Source organism: Alosa alosa, chromosome 7, assembly GCF_017589495.1.
Source record: "Alosa alosa isolate M-15738 ecotype Scorff River chromosome 7, AALO_Geno_1.1, whole genome shotgun sequence".
Taxonomy (NCBI): domain Eukaryota; kingdom Metazoa; phylum Chordata; class Actinopteri; order Clupeiformes; family Clupeidae; genus Alosa; species Alosa alosa.
The window spans coordinates 36,264,740-36,278,940 of record NC_063195.1 but is presented as its reverse complement, the minus strand read 5'-3'; the positions used below and the strand labels follow the sequence as shown (position 1 = coordinate 36,278,940).

Genomic DNA, 14,201 nt, shown 5'->3' with positions numbered 1-14,201 from the left:
GGGTCCCTCTTCTGGTTGAGAAGCGCAATAAACAATCTAAATATGTACTAACGACTGGCTTCTGCCCATAGCAACCATCCATTCAGTACAGTATAATATATTACATTAGATTACAAATTAGGCCTATTTGTCTATTACTTTGAAATATTCAAAAGTCAGCTATTATTGCATTTCGCAAGTCTTGTACATCGCCAGGTACGTTGCATATTTCCTTAAGTCTGTAGAATATTTAAGCCTATGCTTATGCTGGTTTCATTTAACAGGCAGACATGGATGTCTTCTATGTTCACATTAACGCTCTGGGATTTGTTTCCCTGTGACATATTATTGATTTAAGATCATAGGTGAAATGATACTGTTGTTATCATGACGTTTATCACGTTATGAGCTCTATTTACATAGTCTGCCTTTATACCCAGATATCGATGGCAAAGAATGGTCCAATAATGTCCATGTGTTGGTGTCTGACATCGAAACGCAAAAGAGCTGCTGCACTACAGGAATTCAGCAATCTTTTTCACACCACACATAGCCTGACAATTACAAAACACTTGTAACCATGTATGACTTGCCCTTCCTCCAACTGTTCCTACAGTACCTGTTATCTTCCTATCCTGACTGTCTGGTCTTATGCCTTTTTTTTCCCTTATGGTTTCTTCTCTCTGACCAGTTAATGCTTAGGGATGGCGGAGCACATCTACACCCAGAAGGTGGTAAACAATGGCACCATTCGAACCCTACATAAACAATTCCTTTGCCATGCTGAAAAGTTAGAACATTGCATAGCCTATGTTCTAAACAAACACACCTACCGACCTATATTTTGTCAGGTGTACTTGCGGGAATTGCGACAGAATGCCCACGGAAGCAGAGAATCTGTGCTGCAAGGAGACTCCTCCGGTAATGATCTAACTGGCGTTGGTTGATGCAAGTTTGTTGACAAAGGTTACTCATTTTGTTTTCACGTGTCACACACATGTGTGCTGCAAGGAGATTCTTATTGTAATGAGAACTATGGCATGGCTTTGGTTGATATAAGTTTGTTGGCATAGGTTACTCAAATTGTTTACAAGTTTGTTGGCATAGGTTACTCAAATTGTTTACATTCACGTATGACTGCTCAGGTGGTTAGAAGAATGGGCGACACCGGTACCCCTGTTGCCTGTATGACCCTCCACCCAGGATTAGAACCAGTCTGCCTCAACATATACTCCCTTCAAAATGCACTAAATATTTATAGAGCCGACTATGGCCCCCTGCGAGAGAGAGGATATGAAAGGTAAGATAAACCATCTTTAGCCTAAAAGAAAGAAAACAACCTGATGAAACTCCTAAAGCCAATATAGAAAAAACGGGTCCATTTTCAACAAATAGCTTATTTTATTTACATACAGTAATTTTCAAGTCTAATAAAATAATGCAAACACAAAAGAAGAATATCCAAACTATGTACAGAATTTACAATGTCTTTTTTTGCAAGGCGATGCAGACATCTGGCCTACAGATCCTTTGTCAGCTGGTGCTGGGGTTATTTAGGTAGAAAAGTCCGAGTTGTTATTCCGGCTTGTGTTGTCCTACGGATCCGAAGACAGTTCCCAGACACAGAAGGCCAATATGTCGGCTTTAGGGCTGCCCTTGCCTAAAGCGAGATGTGTATGCAGCCACAGCTTCTGTCAGTGGAGGATGGTAGAATGCTGAGGACAGGGCATCAGGAACAGGGATTTTTTTGGAGCTCCTCCATGTAAGGCAGGGGGTTGGGGACTATCTCTTCAAACACCCCAGCAATCAGGTTGTGGACGTAGCCTGGAAGAAAATGTTCAATGTAAATATGTACATAATGTCTCCTCGATATTAAACAGTTTTATTTGTCTTTCAAGAATGGCAATAAATAGTTTGTGTTTGAGTTACTTACAGTGTGTTGGTGGTGATTTTACTGGCTTCACAGTGTGCCCTCCCTTTTTGGCTTTTGGGAAATGTAAGCTGTACCTCAGTTTCCCTGAAGTTGTTCTTGCCTGAGTGCGGCCAGCGTTTTCATTGAAGTGCATTGCTGCCAGATATAGTCTAAAAAACAAAATAGGCTGTTATGACAAATCACTATCCTACCAATATTGGTTACTTCCAAACCAACAACATCAAATTTGATAGTAATTGATCAGTGCAGATGATTACTTTTTCTCTTAACTGTAAGCATTTCTTGCAAAATCACTTTACACATAGTGGTTAATGTAGATGTGACAAAACATACCTGCACAACATCCCAATGAAAGGAATGACCACACTTTTGGGTGTGAAGCGCAAGATTACACTGTGGAATGCCTCCAGTGTTGAGGTCTGGTACCGTGAGCTTAGCCTCTCAACATCACTGAGGACCCTCTTATTTGTTAGGATCTTCTCCACTTTGTAGAGGGCTTTGGAACCTAGAGACATGAAGCACAAAGTAAATAAGTATTCAAAAGTTATGTTGTCACAAAACATTGAGTACAACAGACAGCTACACACCTGGTTGAAACCACTTCTTGCGATCTCTGCTCCAAGGACTGGATGTTGGCATTGTGGGAAGAGAGGATTGTCGTGGGTATGTTTGTTTTGCATGTGGTTTACCACAGATGTCCATTTGGCGACTTTCTCTGGCCCTGAGGATGAGGATGTTGCACACCAATAAACATGGTTGCTGATTCCACGCTGCCACTTCTTGACCACCTCGCAGTCCTTCTCTTTAGCCACTTTTCCCAGTTTCTTAGATAGACCTGGTGATCACAAAATGAGTTGACTTATTGTGATGAAAAACATGATGTGTGTGCATCTAAACATTAACTCCTAATATTGGTACAGGGATATTGTTATTGCAATGCAATGCCATGTTGCAGTGTTGAAATTCTATGTTGAACCAAAGTAAGACTATAACCTTTTTCCAAATGCCAGACATCATAGTAGTGTGTTATCTTTTGCTCACGGAGATATTTTTGTATCTGTGGATGACGGTCAGTGACAATGTAATCGACTGCCACACCCTTGGACTCCAAAAGCCAACATGAGCATTGTGTAACATTGATAACTATTTACATCTGTGAATCCACTCACCTGGACTAGTTGAATGTCAATAATGCTGTTGGTCTCCAGATTCATCAAACTGTAACTTCCATATTTGGCAGAGTGACCTGCAAATACACAATAGTTCTATTAGAAGTAGGTCTTATTATTATTATTATTATTATTATTATTATTTATTTATTTATTTATTTATTTATTTATTTATTTATTTTTTTAAAATTTTGTGTGTTACACCACGGTCTGTCATAATAGAATATGTTTCGTCTAATAAAAAGCGGAAGCTTACCCGGTGAATCTGCTCGCATGTCCCTCCAATCTTGACTTTCCTCTGACTCAAGAACTCAAATTCTGCTTCTTGGTACTGGTGCCATTGGTGGATCACAGCTGTTTCCAGATAACTGCTTGCATGCCTATGGAATGCTGAGTAGCTGATGTTTTGCAGATGCATGGCTTGAAATATCTACAAATTAAAAAAAATCATGCATGAGGACATTGTAAAGCACTGTATCGGGCCAGGCGTGTTGGTTGGCAAAGTAACTTCCAAAATCATTTCCAGCCTCTAAGGGTCAGCATGAATAGTACAGGTGAGAACCTTCAAATGTAAATTAGGTGTGGGTCATCTGAGTTCATGTTGGCTCATTGCCTGTTGGAGGCACTTTGTAATGTAACTGTTGTGTCTCCACTATAGAGTAGTGCCAGGTAAAGTCGAGGAAGTGGGGCAGGGGAAACGTGTGACTAGGGCCAGGTAAAGTTGTGAAAGTGGGGGGGGGACAGGTGTGACTATGGCCAGGTAAACTTGAGAAAGTGGGGCAGGGGAAACGTGTGACTAGGGCCAGATAAAGTTGTGAAAATGGGGAAGAAGCATCAAGAGTCTTACATCTTAAGTGAGCAGGGCCATTTGCTTGCTATCCAGCAGACCCTGCTTCTGACCAGGACCAGATAAATACTGTTCAATCTGGTTGGATAGTAAACATTGGGATAAACTGTGGAGTGTACTATACCTTTTGCACTTGGAAATATGAGGAGCCGGTGAAATATATGGCAGCAGACAGTATTATGTTGCCTACAGGGGAGCTTCCAATCGCTGGCTGGCTCTTCCATTGCCTGGAAAACTGGCAGTGATGGCATTTTTGGTCGATGGCCAAAAATGTTCCCCGTCTGTAGGTCCTCACATCCGACAACCGGCGACAGTCTGGACACGTTTCAAAAAGTTCCATAAGGTTCTTCTCAAATACTATGTACTTGGAGTCTTTGTATCCAGTTGAAGACGTATCACTGTTTGAGACAAATGACATTATAGACATCCACAATGTTAGTTTAACAAGCAAAGTATTAACACAAAGATATTTATCAACAGAAACATTGTCGTTTAGATGAAATGACAGCTCAAAACATATACGTGGGCTGTGATGCTTCTGTTACATTGCTGATTGACTGTGCTGGATCATACGTGGAGACCTGGGGTTCAGGTAAAATTGTGGAGATGTCACTTTCCTCCTCTTCATCAACCCGAGGTCTTTTTGCTGGCCTTGGGTGAACAGCCTTGATGGGCGTAGAGGTAGCAGGTGCATCAGAGGTACTTGTGGCAATACTCGCAGTTCTCATAAAGGATTCTGTTTGGGTACCTGAAGTAAATGAATGTGTATTACTGTCAAGTTACAAGATACAGTATTAATAGGACACAGGACATTCAATATATCACACAAAACCGTAATGGCCCAATGGAAACAAAAAGATTTCAGTGACTGTGATAAGATGTATGATGTAACAAGTAGCACACCCACAAAAAGACATTCAGGAATGTCATTCCTATTTGTAATGCAATTGACTTTCCCAAACATTGACAAGCACATAAGCACCTGCTTTACTATAAAAAGTGTTCTAGAAACTAGCACAACAGAAATTGAAAAAGAGTCAGATCACAAACCTTTGCTTCTAACGTGATGACCTAATGTACCCATAGAAAGCTGTGTAGCCCGACATGCACAGCTAGGTGGGTCTGTTTGGGTGCTGGTATGAATGGGGGTTGTCACCAATGTCTGTGATGTGCTCTGGAAGACAAACACTACGTAAGCAAGTAATCAAACAAAACATTAATGTACAAAGGCCAATGTAATAATGACTAGAAGACATAAAGTAGACTGAAGTGTAAATACCTGAGCTCTAGTGATAGCAACTTAGCCTAATGGTGCACGTGTATAGTTTCCTTGTTCAGACTAAGCGTAAATCTCGTCAAAATGCATCCTAGGGTGTTTTTGTGAATGCAATGTACCCGAGTCAAACTTTCGTTTAAAAGCATAATTACGTTGGAAGGGAAGCACCACTTTTCAGCTTCCCAGTGTTGTCGTTTTCTGGTCAAATGGCCTTTTGAATAGCCACTACAGTTTTGATGCATGATCGCGTCAAAATCGCTATTTTTAAAACACTAAGAAGGCTCGACACAACATGAAACTTTGATCGTTAGTATCGAAGTATGATCAGTGTCTCTACACATCAACTCGAGCGTTGAGAACATTGTTTGTGTACACATAGTTTACTAAAAAGAGAGGTTTTGGACAGCTCACTCCTTTCGAGCAGAAAAACCAAGTAGTTCTTTTAGTGAACGACAATGGACAAGTGTAATTCTGCCTTTAAACTAAAGTTTGACTCGGGTACTTTCACAAAAGCACTCTAGAATGCATTTTGCCGAGAGGTACGCTTTAGCTTAGGTTAGAAGATTATAGGTTCAACAAGCTAAATCTCTCGGTAACGTTTTTTGTTTTCTATGAGTGACAGCCTAGCTCGTGCCCATTTCATGCATGCTAACGTGAAGAATATGAACAAAAACCTTAGGTAGAAAAGTTTGTTTTTACTTACCCCCTGTGTGCTTGTGCTCGATCGTTGTGATGGTACAGATCCAGGTTTTAATAACAACTTCGATGCAAAACCACTACTGTAGGCACCGAAGTTGTAAAAGTCACTGTGGTCAAAATGATTTGAACACAGAACTAAATTAGGGCTATACTTCGCTGGTGGTGTTCCGAAGATAAATTCTAACCATTTAGTCCTTGACTCTTCTTTCTTGGGCAAGAAATGCAATGTTGATGTCTTATTGCCACAGATAAAACAAGCACGAATGTGTTCCGCCGCCATGTTAGCAAGTAGCTGTTCACTTAGCTTCTCTGCAGAGATTAGCTCTGTAGCTCTGCTACCTCCTAGCCACAAAATCAATACTGTCTTCCTGTGGGCGGTCACAAGCCAAGGTGGGCGAGTTCATGAATAACCAGTTTCCCTTCGGCATCATTGGGAAGGGCTTTTTCTGATTCGCTTGTTTTTCCGTGTATTTTCTTTCATTGGCTAATGCGGGCAATGGGGGTAGAAGATCATTTTCACGTGCAGCATGCATATGCAACTTGGAGTGAGCTATAGTATTTCGAAAGTAACAAGTATTAAACGGGTTCTCAGTGAATGACACCTTTAACCAGTTTTTTCCTAATAAATTATTTATTTCACATAGGTTTATGTTATAGGGTTAGTCAAATCAAAAGTTTGTTTCATTATTCTGAACGATCTCCATTAAACCCAATGTGGTTAGCGGGACTTTTATTTTGAAAAAATGGCTAACTCTTAGCCGCCTTTGCTAGCAATAGATACATCCGGCACGAACATTCTATTTTCGCTAGGTTCACGCTGCTGTCTATGGCAGCCCATAGAACGCCTGGCTAAAAAGTGCAGATTTTTTGGCAGAACGTTTCGGGACACTCCACTGACCACTCACGCTCATTTACGGATCTCTAAACCCAGCCGTCTAGCGCCACCAACAGGTCAAAGTTTGGCCGAAAGTTGAAAAGCTGGGTTGAAAGGTATTTGCAAGTCATTATTATTATTATTATGAAATTTAGCGCCCTGATTCAGGACCGTCCCATGATCACTCTCACCAATTTACAGAACTCTATGCCGAACACTCTAGCGCCACCAATGGATCGAATCTGGACTCACATGCACGCATGTAACAATTGAACGGTGTGTTCGATTTTCACAAATCAAGCAGCGTTGGAATCCCTAGACTGACTTGAGTTGAATGACCCCTACTACGTCACTTTCCGCCATACTGGACCTCCATATTGGATTTAGTCCAAACTCTACGAAAAGTTTCAGCGGTTACAAATTTCTTCCGATTTTCACGAAACTTGGTAGAGATGACCTTCTGCCCGAGCCGCACAAACGGTACTTGTCAGATTTTTCAATTTCATTTTTATTTGCCCGTGACGGCCAATCAAATATGGTGACGAAGCCACCAAACAGGAAGTGGACAACCATCTAGGTGACGCTTTGAGTTAACATAACAAAACTCGAGACCATTAGTCAGGACACTGTCCCAATCACTCACACCAATTTTCATGCATATACATTGAACACACTAGCGCCACCACCAGTTTAATGCTGGACATGCGTTCATTCGTTTGATCCTTGACTCTTTTGTCTGATTTTCACAATTGAGGTAGCGTCTGAATCCTTGGACCATCCCGAGTTCATCGACCCCTATCCCGTCACTTTCCGCCATATTGGACCTCCGCCATATTGGATTTAGTTCAAACTCTACGAAAAGTTTCAGCGGTTACAAATTTCATCCGATTTTCACAGAACTTGGTGGAGATCTTCAGACCGAGCCGCACAAACGATACTTGTCAGATTTTTCTAATTCCACTTTATTGGCCCGTGACTGCCAATCAAATATGGTGATGAAGCCGCAAAACAGGAAGTGGGCTAACATCTCGGAGATGCTTTCATGTATGAAGTCCAAACTTGGTACAGGGACTTTGTATCTGATTGTGAGGACACGGTAAGAAATTGGCATCATTTGGCCTCTCTAGGGGGCGCTGTAATACAGGAAGTGAGCTTGTATCTCAGCAACAGTTCGGTGTATGAAGTCCAAACTTGGTACAGGGACTTCGTATCTGATTGTGAGGAGACAGCAGGAAATTGGCATCATTTGGCCTCTATAGGGGGCGCTGTAATACAGGAAGTGAGCTCGTATCTATGCAACACTTCGGTGTATGAAGTCCAAACTTGGTACAGGGACATATTAGCTGATTGTGAGGACATGAAGGAAAGTGGTCTCATTTGGCCTCTAGGGGTGCTGTAATAAAGAAAGTGAGCTCACTTGGTAGAGGGACATGGTAGCTGATTGTGAGAACGCACAAAGACATTGGTGTAATTTGGCCTCTTGCTGTGAGTGCTTGCTCATGCCATGGCAACGCCATTCCTGCTATAGCGCTCTGCTAGGCCCCCGCATTGCTGCTTGCAGCTATATTTTGTAATTAGTTTCTTCTCTTGTGTAGTATTTATTAGTGATTATTTTTACTTGATGTAGCTGTTGGCATACATGTAAGATGAAGTTGATGTCATTTCTCTTTTTGTATAGGCCAGTACATCATTAACATTACATACAGAAGAAAGACCAGCTACAAAATATATTGATTGCCAGACTGAGCCCCCTGAAAGAAAGTGTTGGCACACAACTGTCTTCTAGGACTCTGCAATTATGGTCATTACCAGGTCTTGCAGGAACTCCTGCGTTTTGTCTTACAGGAACTCCTGTGTTCTACAATCTAGAAAAAAGAGCTGACCAAGAAGACTGTCCTGAAGGATATTGCCAAACTCAGTCCCCACTATCAGACGTCCTCTTTGGAGGCGTTCCATAGTGTCATTCTGCGGTTCGCACCCAAAAACGTGGTCTATCCATATCTGGGGATGCTGTGCAGGTAAATGAAACTGTTTATTCTTTGAGAATATTTGCCCATTCCTTGAAATTGTTTTCATGTCTGATTTTCTTTTTACTGTCCAAGACTCTACCTGCATTATAATGAGAGTGCTAATCGAGGACAAGCCACCACATCTTCCTCTTTACAAACTGAGCTTTCCAAAATCCAGGAAGGGAGAGTGCAGAGCCAGACCAGTGAAGACAGACGCTACATTCCGTGTTTTTTTTTTTTTTTTTGCTACACAAAAACAAACACTTGCATTGTACATGACAAAGTACTGCAACAGTGCTTTCAACACAATAAATAAAACCAAACAAACTTACTTAAATACCTGAGAAACTACAAAATTTCACGTGCAAAATGAACAGTTGTTGAATAATGTAGTAAATTATACTAGTGATTCACTTTTTTGTGTGTATGTTGATGATTTGATGGACATGATCATGGAGAAAGTCTTTGTTGACCCATCATCGTATGGAGACGAGATTCTGAAGCTAAACATCCCGCCGGACCTGTCTTCACAATATGAGCATCCAGACAAGGAGGAGGTCATCGCCAGCTATGTCTCAAGATTCAATCAAGGGGCGGGAGTTTGAAGCCTACATATCTTCCATGGGCGTCAGGAAACTCCCGTGACGACACACGAGGGGATCACTACCCGTATCTTTCTACCAAGGAAGCCCCAGCACCAGCTCACAACTTCTGTAGGCTTAATACCTGTAACGAGAAAAATGAACTTTGCTAGTCAACAGGTTTTATAATGTATGTCTAATTTGGAATCGGTGAATCATTCAATACTGTATTTTTATGTACAATGACAGTGGTAAATAAATGTTTATTGCATGTGTAAAATGATTCATGTGAATTTGTGTAATATACAGTTTGCTAAGGAAATACTTAGCTATAAGTTCAAGAAAAAAATCTGAAATGGAGGCTTTGGCAGACTATATTTGCTTTATTATGTTGTATGAACAGTGAATGTAAGTAGGTTACTACAGATAACTCACTGCTCTATTCCCCATAACTGTAAAGGACCGTAGTCAGCCCTGTAAATGTTGCATGCATTCTGCAGTGAGAACACATTTAGACCGTCCAGGTTTAGAACCTGTTTGCCTATCATACATGGAGGCCTTTCATCCAGCTGCTGCAGCCGTCTTGTAACCCTGGCAGCATAAGTTCTCCGGCTCTGACGACATTGTTGCACAATTTCCACATGTGCACCTAAACAAACAAATACAAAAGGAGTCATACATGAATAAAGCTAAAGAAATAATAAACCTGGTATTTTTTACCCAATAATAGCACCCACGATTACATTTGAACGAGCGTGCTCCAGCTAGCTAGTACTTTCTCAGCCTGACGTAAGTAGGTGAATGGTAAGTAGTGCTAGGCTAGACTTTCTCAAGTTTACAATGCTAACACACCAGTATACACCAATATATCAAGCGCATACATGCAAGTCTCATAAGTATGACAGAAAAATACTACTGTACTTTAGGAACACTCAGTCTGTAGAGCAATGGTGTCGGAGCCCTCCCTAATTTTACTGTGAAAAACTGTAACGTTAATGTTATAAGTTAGTTACAGGATCTGCCAACTGAGCGAAGCTTGAAGCAGCGGGGTGTTTACAAGACATAACTTCACGTTTAGTGAACAAGAAGCACAATATAGTTTACTACTGTGTGAATACAAATTCATTAAGTTTAATAAATATTGAATAATAATTCATAATAGTGCCTGACCTGGTACTAACGTTAGCTATCGATAGCTAGACTAGCCTAACGTTAGCTTTCATGGGCTAAACACTGACTATCTAAGTTTCAAAAAAATAGAAAGTTTAACTAACCATTCAGAAGCGTCTTGCTGAATTCTCTGAGTCTCGGGTAGTGCAGGAGACTCCCCTCCTTCAGGATCAGATTCTGGTTCGAACATGAATGGTTGAACTACTGCCGCCATGTCCATGTGAAAGTTAACGTAGTAGTAGTGGTAAGAGTCAGTGGGGCGTGGGCAAAGATTCTAGAAGCTTTGGGCGTGGCCAAATTAGCTGCAGATCATGAATATGTAATGAGCAGCAGAAAACAGCACACTCTGGAAGGGGCTGAAACAGAGGGTAATAGAGGTAGGTAACAATCGTTTCCTACACGCTATTTCCACCAAACAACTTCAGAAACATGAACTCAAAGACCTATTTGAACTTGTTGAAAAATAGTCAAAATATGGGCACTTTAAGAACACTGAAATTATAGAACGTTCGCGTAGAATTGACCTGTCGCTAAGCCCCGCCCCCCATTGTTATCGTGTGAAAACTTGGACAAACAAACCAGGCTTGATTAGAAATACATTGTGGACAATGGCAGCTGACAGTATATGAAAGCAGGCTTTGAGGACGTTTTGGTCGATAAAGGATTTACTTTCCTCCAGAAGCTATCAAAAGGGACTTAATTATGCTATGGAGGGGTGTATTCAAAACTTTAGAATACATACAAGGTGACAAGCAGTTGTGGCGAGTAGCCGTGCAAATCACCGTGCAAAAACCACTGACGTTAATGCTAGCTAGCTAGGTAGTGGAAGATTGATACTAAGATATGTTAGGTTACGTTAATATTTGATGTAATAAGAATATAGTAGTTGGTTAATGAGCATTTTCATCTTGGGATTTAACAGGGAACCTGTGCCCACGTTTTTGGCTTAGCCTACATTACGTCGAGCTGTTGCAAACGAGACGTCCTGTAGGCCAGGGGTTCCCAAACTTTTCCATGACAAGGCCCCCCAAATACCACTAGGTTCTGGCCAAGGACCCCCTTGATGTGTTATTAAACCCATCGACAATACTACGGCAATTAAGCTAATCCTAATAATTATTTTAGCCACAAGCACTTCGCGATGGAGCATACAGTGTGTAAAAATTGCATTTGGGGCTTTCTGCTATAGACCCTTTCAACAAGGTAAACAAAAACAATGCTTGAACGTTCTATTTGGCCCCAATCTACTTCCTCTGCATAACTCTGATAACATATGGAATGTTAAAAAGGAAGTCTTGTGGGGCCAACTATGATGCTGATAATGGAACTCTCTTGATAGGGTCCATATGAGAGTTATCACTCTACTATTATTCCCAGTCATAATCATGGAAAATATAATGTTCAGATAATGTGAGAAATTATTATAATGGCATTGTATAACAACACTCATAGTAATAGGTATATTTTACATTTTTCAAATGTATTTATTTGTTGCTTTTATTTTTCCTTCCAACTTGCTGAGGCCCCCCTGGCACCCCCTCGCGGCCCCCACTTTGAAAACCACTGCTGTAGGCTACTGTTGGTGAAAATACATACCCTGTTTTCTAGTCTCTCGGGGAACCGGCTATCAGTATTCCACGTCCCCCATGCAAAACGTTTGACCATGGTTATCCGTTGGGGTTTTTTGAGTTAATAAACTCCATAAATAACCATTAATTTGTCATTTTATGCCTCCTCCCTGTTGTTTCCTATGGAGTTGTCCGAGCTGATGTCCGAATCCCGTTGAGGCTGGACTGTCATTGGCTCATCAGCGTTCTAAGGGTGGCGCTTAGCGACAGGTCAATTCTAGAAGGAGCCAGGAAAATAATTCACTCTCTGGGGAATGGCATTGTCTTAAAGAATTTACTCCTCAACAGGATAATAGTGATAAATAGCAGACATGTAATCTAATTACCAATTTTCTGCCTATTAAAGCTAGATAGGCCTAATTTGGCATGCATTGGTCTGCTCACCCCCAACTATATTTCAGCCATACTCTGAGCAACCACAGTTTGCATTTTCTCATGGAAAATAACAATTAGGGAACGTTTCCTGAAGATTTTATTAAGGTCATATTTTTGTATCGTATAGGAATTATCATCATCAGTGGAGTCTGAGGAGTAGGTCTGTCATTGTGTTATAACAGGGCTGATTTTGTGTTGCCTGTGTGTGTGTGAGAGAGAGAAAGAGAGAGATGTCGTGTGGAGGTGTCATGGGGTGTGATTGCTTGGCAACGGTAAACTTTTGTTATGTGTGTTCGACCAAAGATTCGCACAACCGGCGTATCATCATACAGAGAAATTTCTCTGCACCATGCCCCTTCTTCAGGGAAAGCATGGGAAAGATGGCTAGCAGTCACACATTACATTTAGTTATTAATAATACCAGCACATTCAATCATTTTACAAACACAATGGTTATGAAGAAATATGTAACTGACTCATGCCGAAACTATTGGAACCTAATTCGCTTGCAATAGCCCAGTGTTGAGGACAAATTTACACTTACAAGAAGTTCCAATTTAAAACTGTTAGCTTGCTAACTAGCTAACTGTGGAACGTCAGTATAAAATAGTCAATTATCTCATCTTAGTTGTAGGAAATATGTTCCTATTTCACGTGATAGAATTAAGGTGTGGCTTATGTTTAGTTGCTTCTATGACAGCTTGCCAAACCAAGTTAAACAGTCAGCCACAGGCAGCTTGACTGTGACTCCATTCCTGACACTCCTGTTAATAAACTGGAAAGAGCAGAAAATAGGAATGTGATGGTCGCCTAAATCCCAAGTACACACAATAACTCTTAAACCAACCATATATTTTGTGCTTTTCACATTTGCTTAAAGATTTAATAAGTATAATCCCTTTTCGCTCCCCACATCAATGCAGATCCATAGGTTTCCATTAAGTCCAAGCGGTCTGTTTTCCCTGAAAAGGGGGCGGAGCCCTGCAAATTCAAAGTTCCTGGATGTGCCGGTGGTGTGTATAGGCTACTTTTAACTTTATCAACTGTCTCTGGTTTGACCACGGGTTCAATAAAGCACCAAAGATGTGTTTGGATTTGAAAGCGTCTTGAGGTTGCAACATATCGTAATTTAGCTTTATTTGCTTCCCAGCAGGCACTGCAAGAGCTAGTCAGTTGCACAATAGTTGATGTTTTGAATGATAAAATAATAGGATATGACCATTAAAAACCTGGTCTAACCTGGCATGAGAATCCAGCTCCTTAATTATTTAAATATTTTGATGGAGGACGTGAGCTATCATCAATGAATGTTTGCAGAGTCAGCTAGATGTGTGCAGAGGTAAGTAGGCCTATACAAACATGAACAAATAATAGCAATATAGATAATTGAAAAATAATCATCTAATTGCAAGGCAGTTGACGGTAGTCTCGCCCACGGTAAACGGTAGGCAAGTATCTCCCAAGACAGTGCATGCGCTGTAGCCAACTGGCCGAGAAGAGCTTTACCCAAACAAAACTTTTTCCATAATGTATGCAGAGGACATAAGAGGTTGGCTGAAATCATCAATTAAAGACGTTATTAAAAACTGTTTTACTGGCTATTTTTTCCAAACAGCAACAGTACAGTGGCCGACAGGTGCGTGGCAACACATGCAAGTTGA

The 14,201-nt window shown here is 41.0% G+C and overlaps 1 protein-coding gene across 1 annotated transcript in view; it reads left to right on the top strand.

Moving 5' to 3' along the window:
- srsf7b (serine and arginine rich splicing factor 7b) overlaps positions 1-9,636 on the top strand; it is a 65,661-nt gene extending 56,025 nt beyond the window's left edge. Inside the window, exons 6-7 of the transcript XR_007194107.1 lie at positions 8,623-8,795; positions 8,880-9,636. The gene's annotated coding sequence lies outside the window, so the exon portion shown is untranslated. The remainder of the gene's footprint in view (positions 1-8,622; positions 8,796-8,879) is intronic.
- Positions 9,637-14,201: the final 4,565 nt, after the last annotated feature.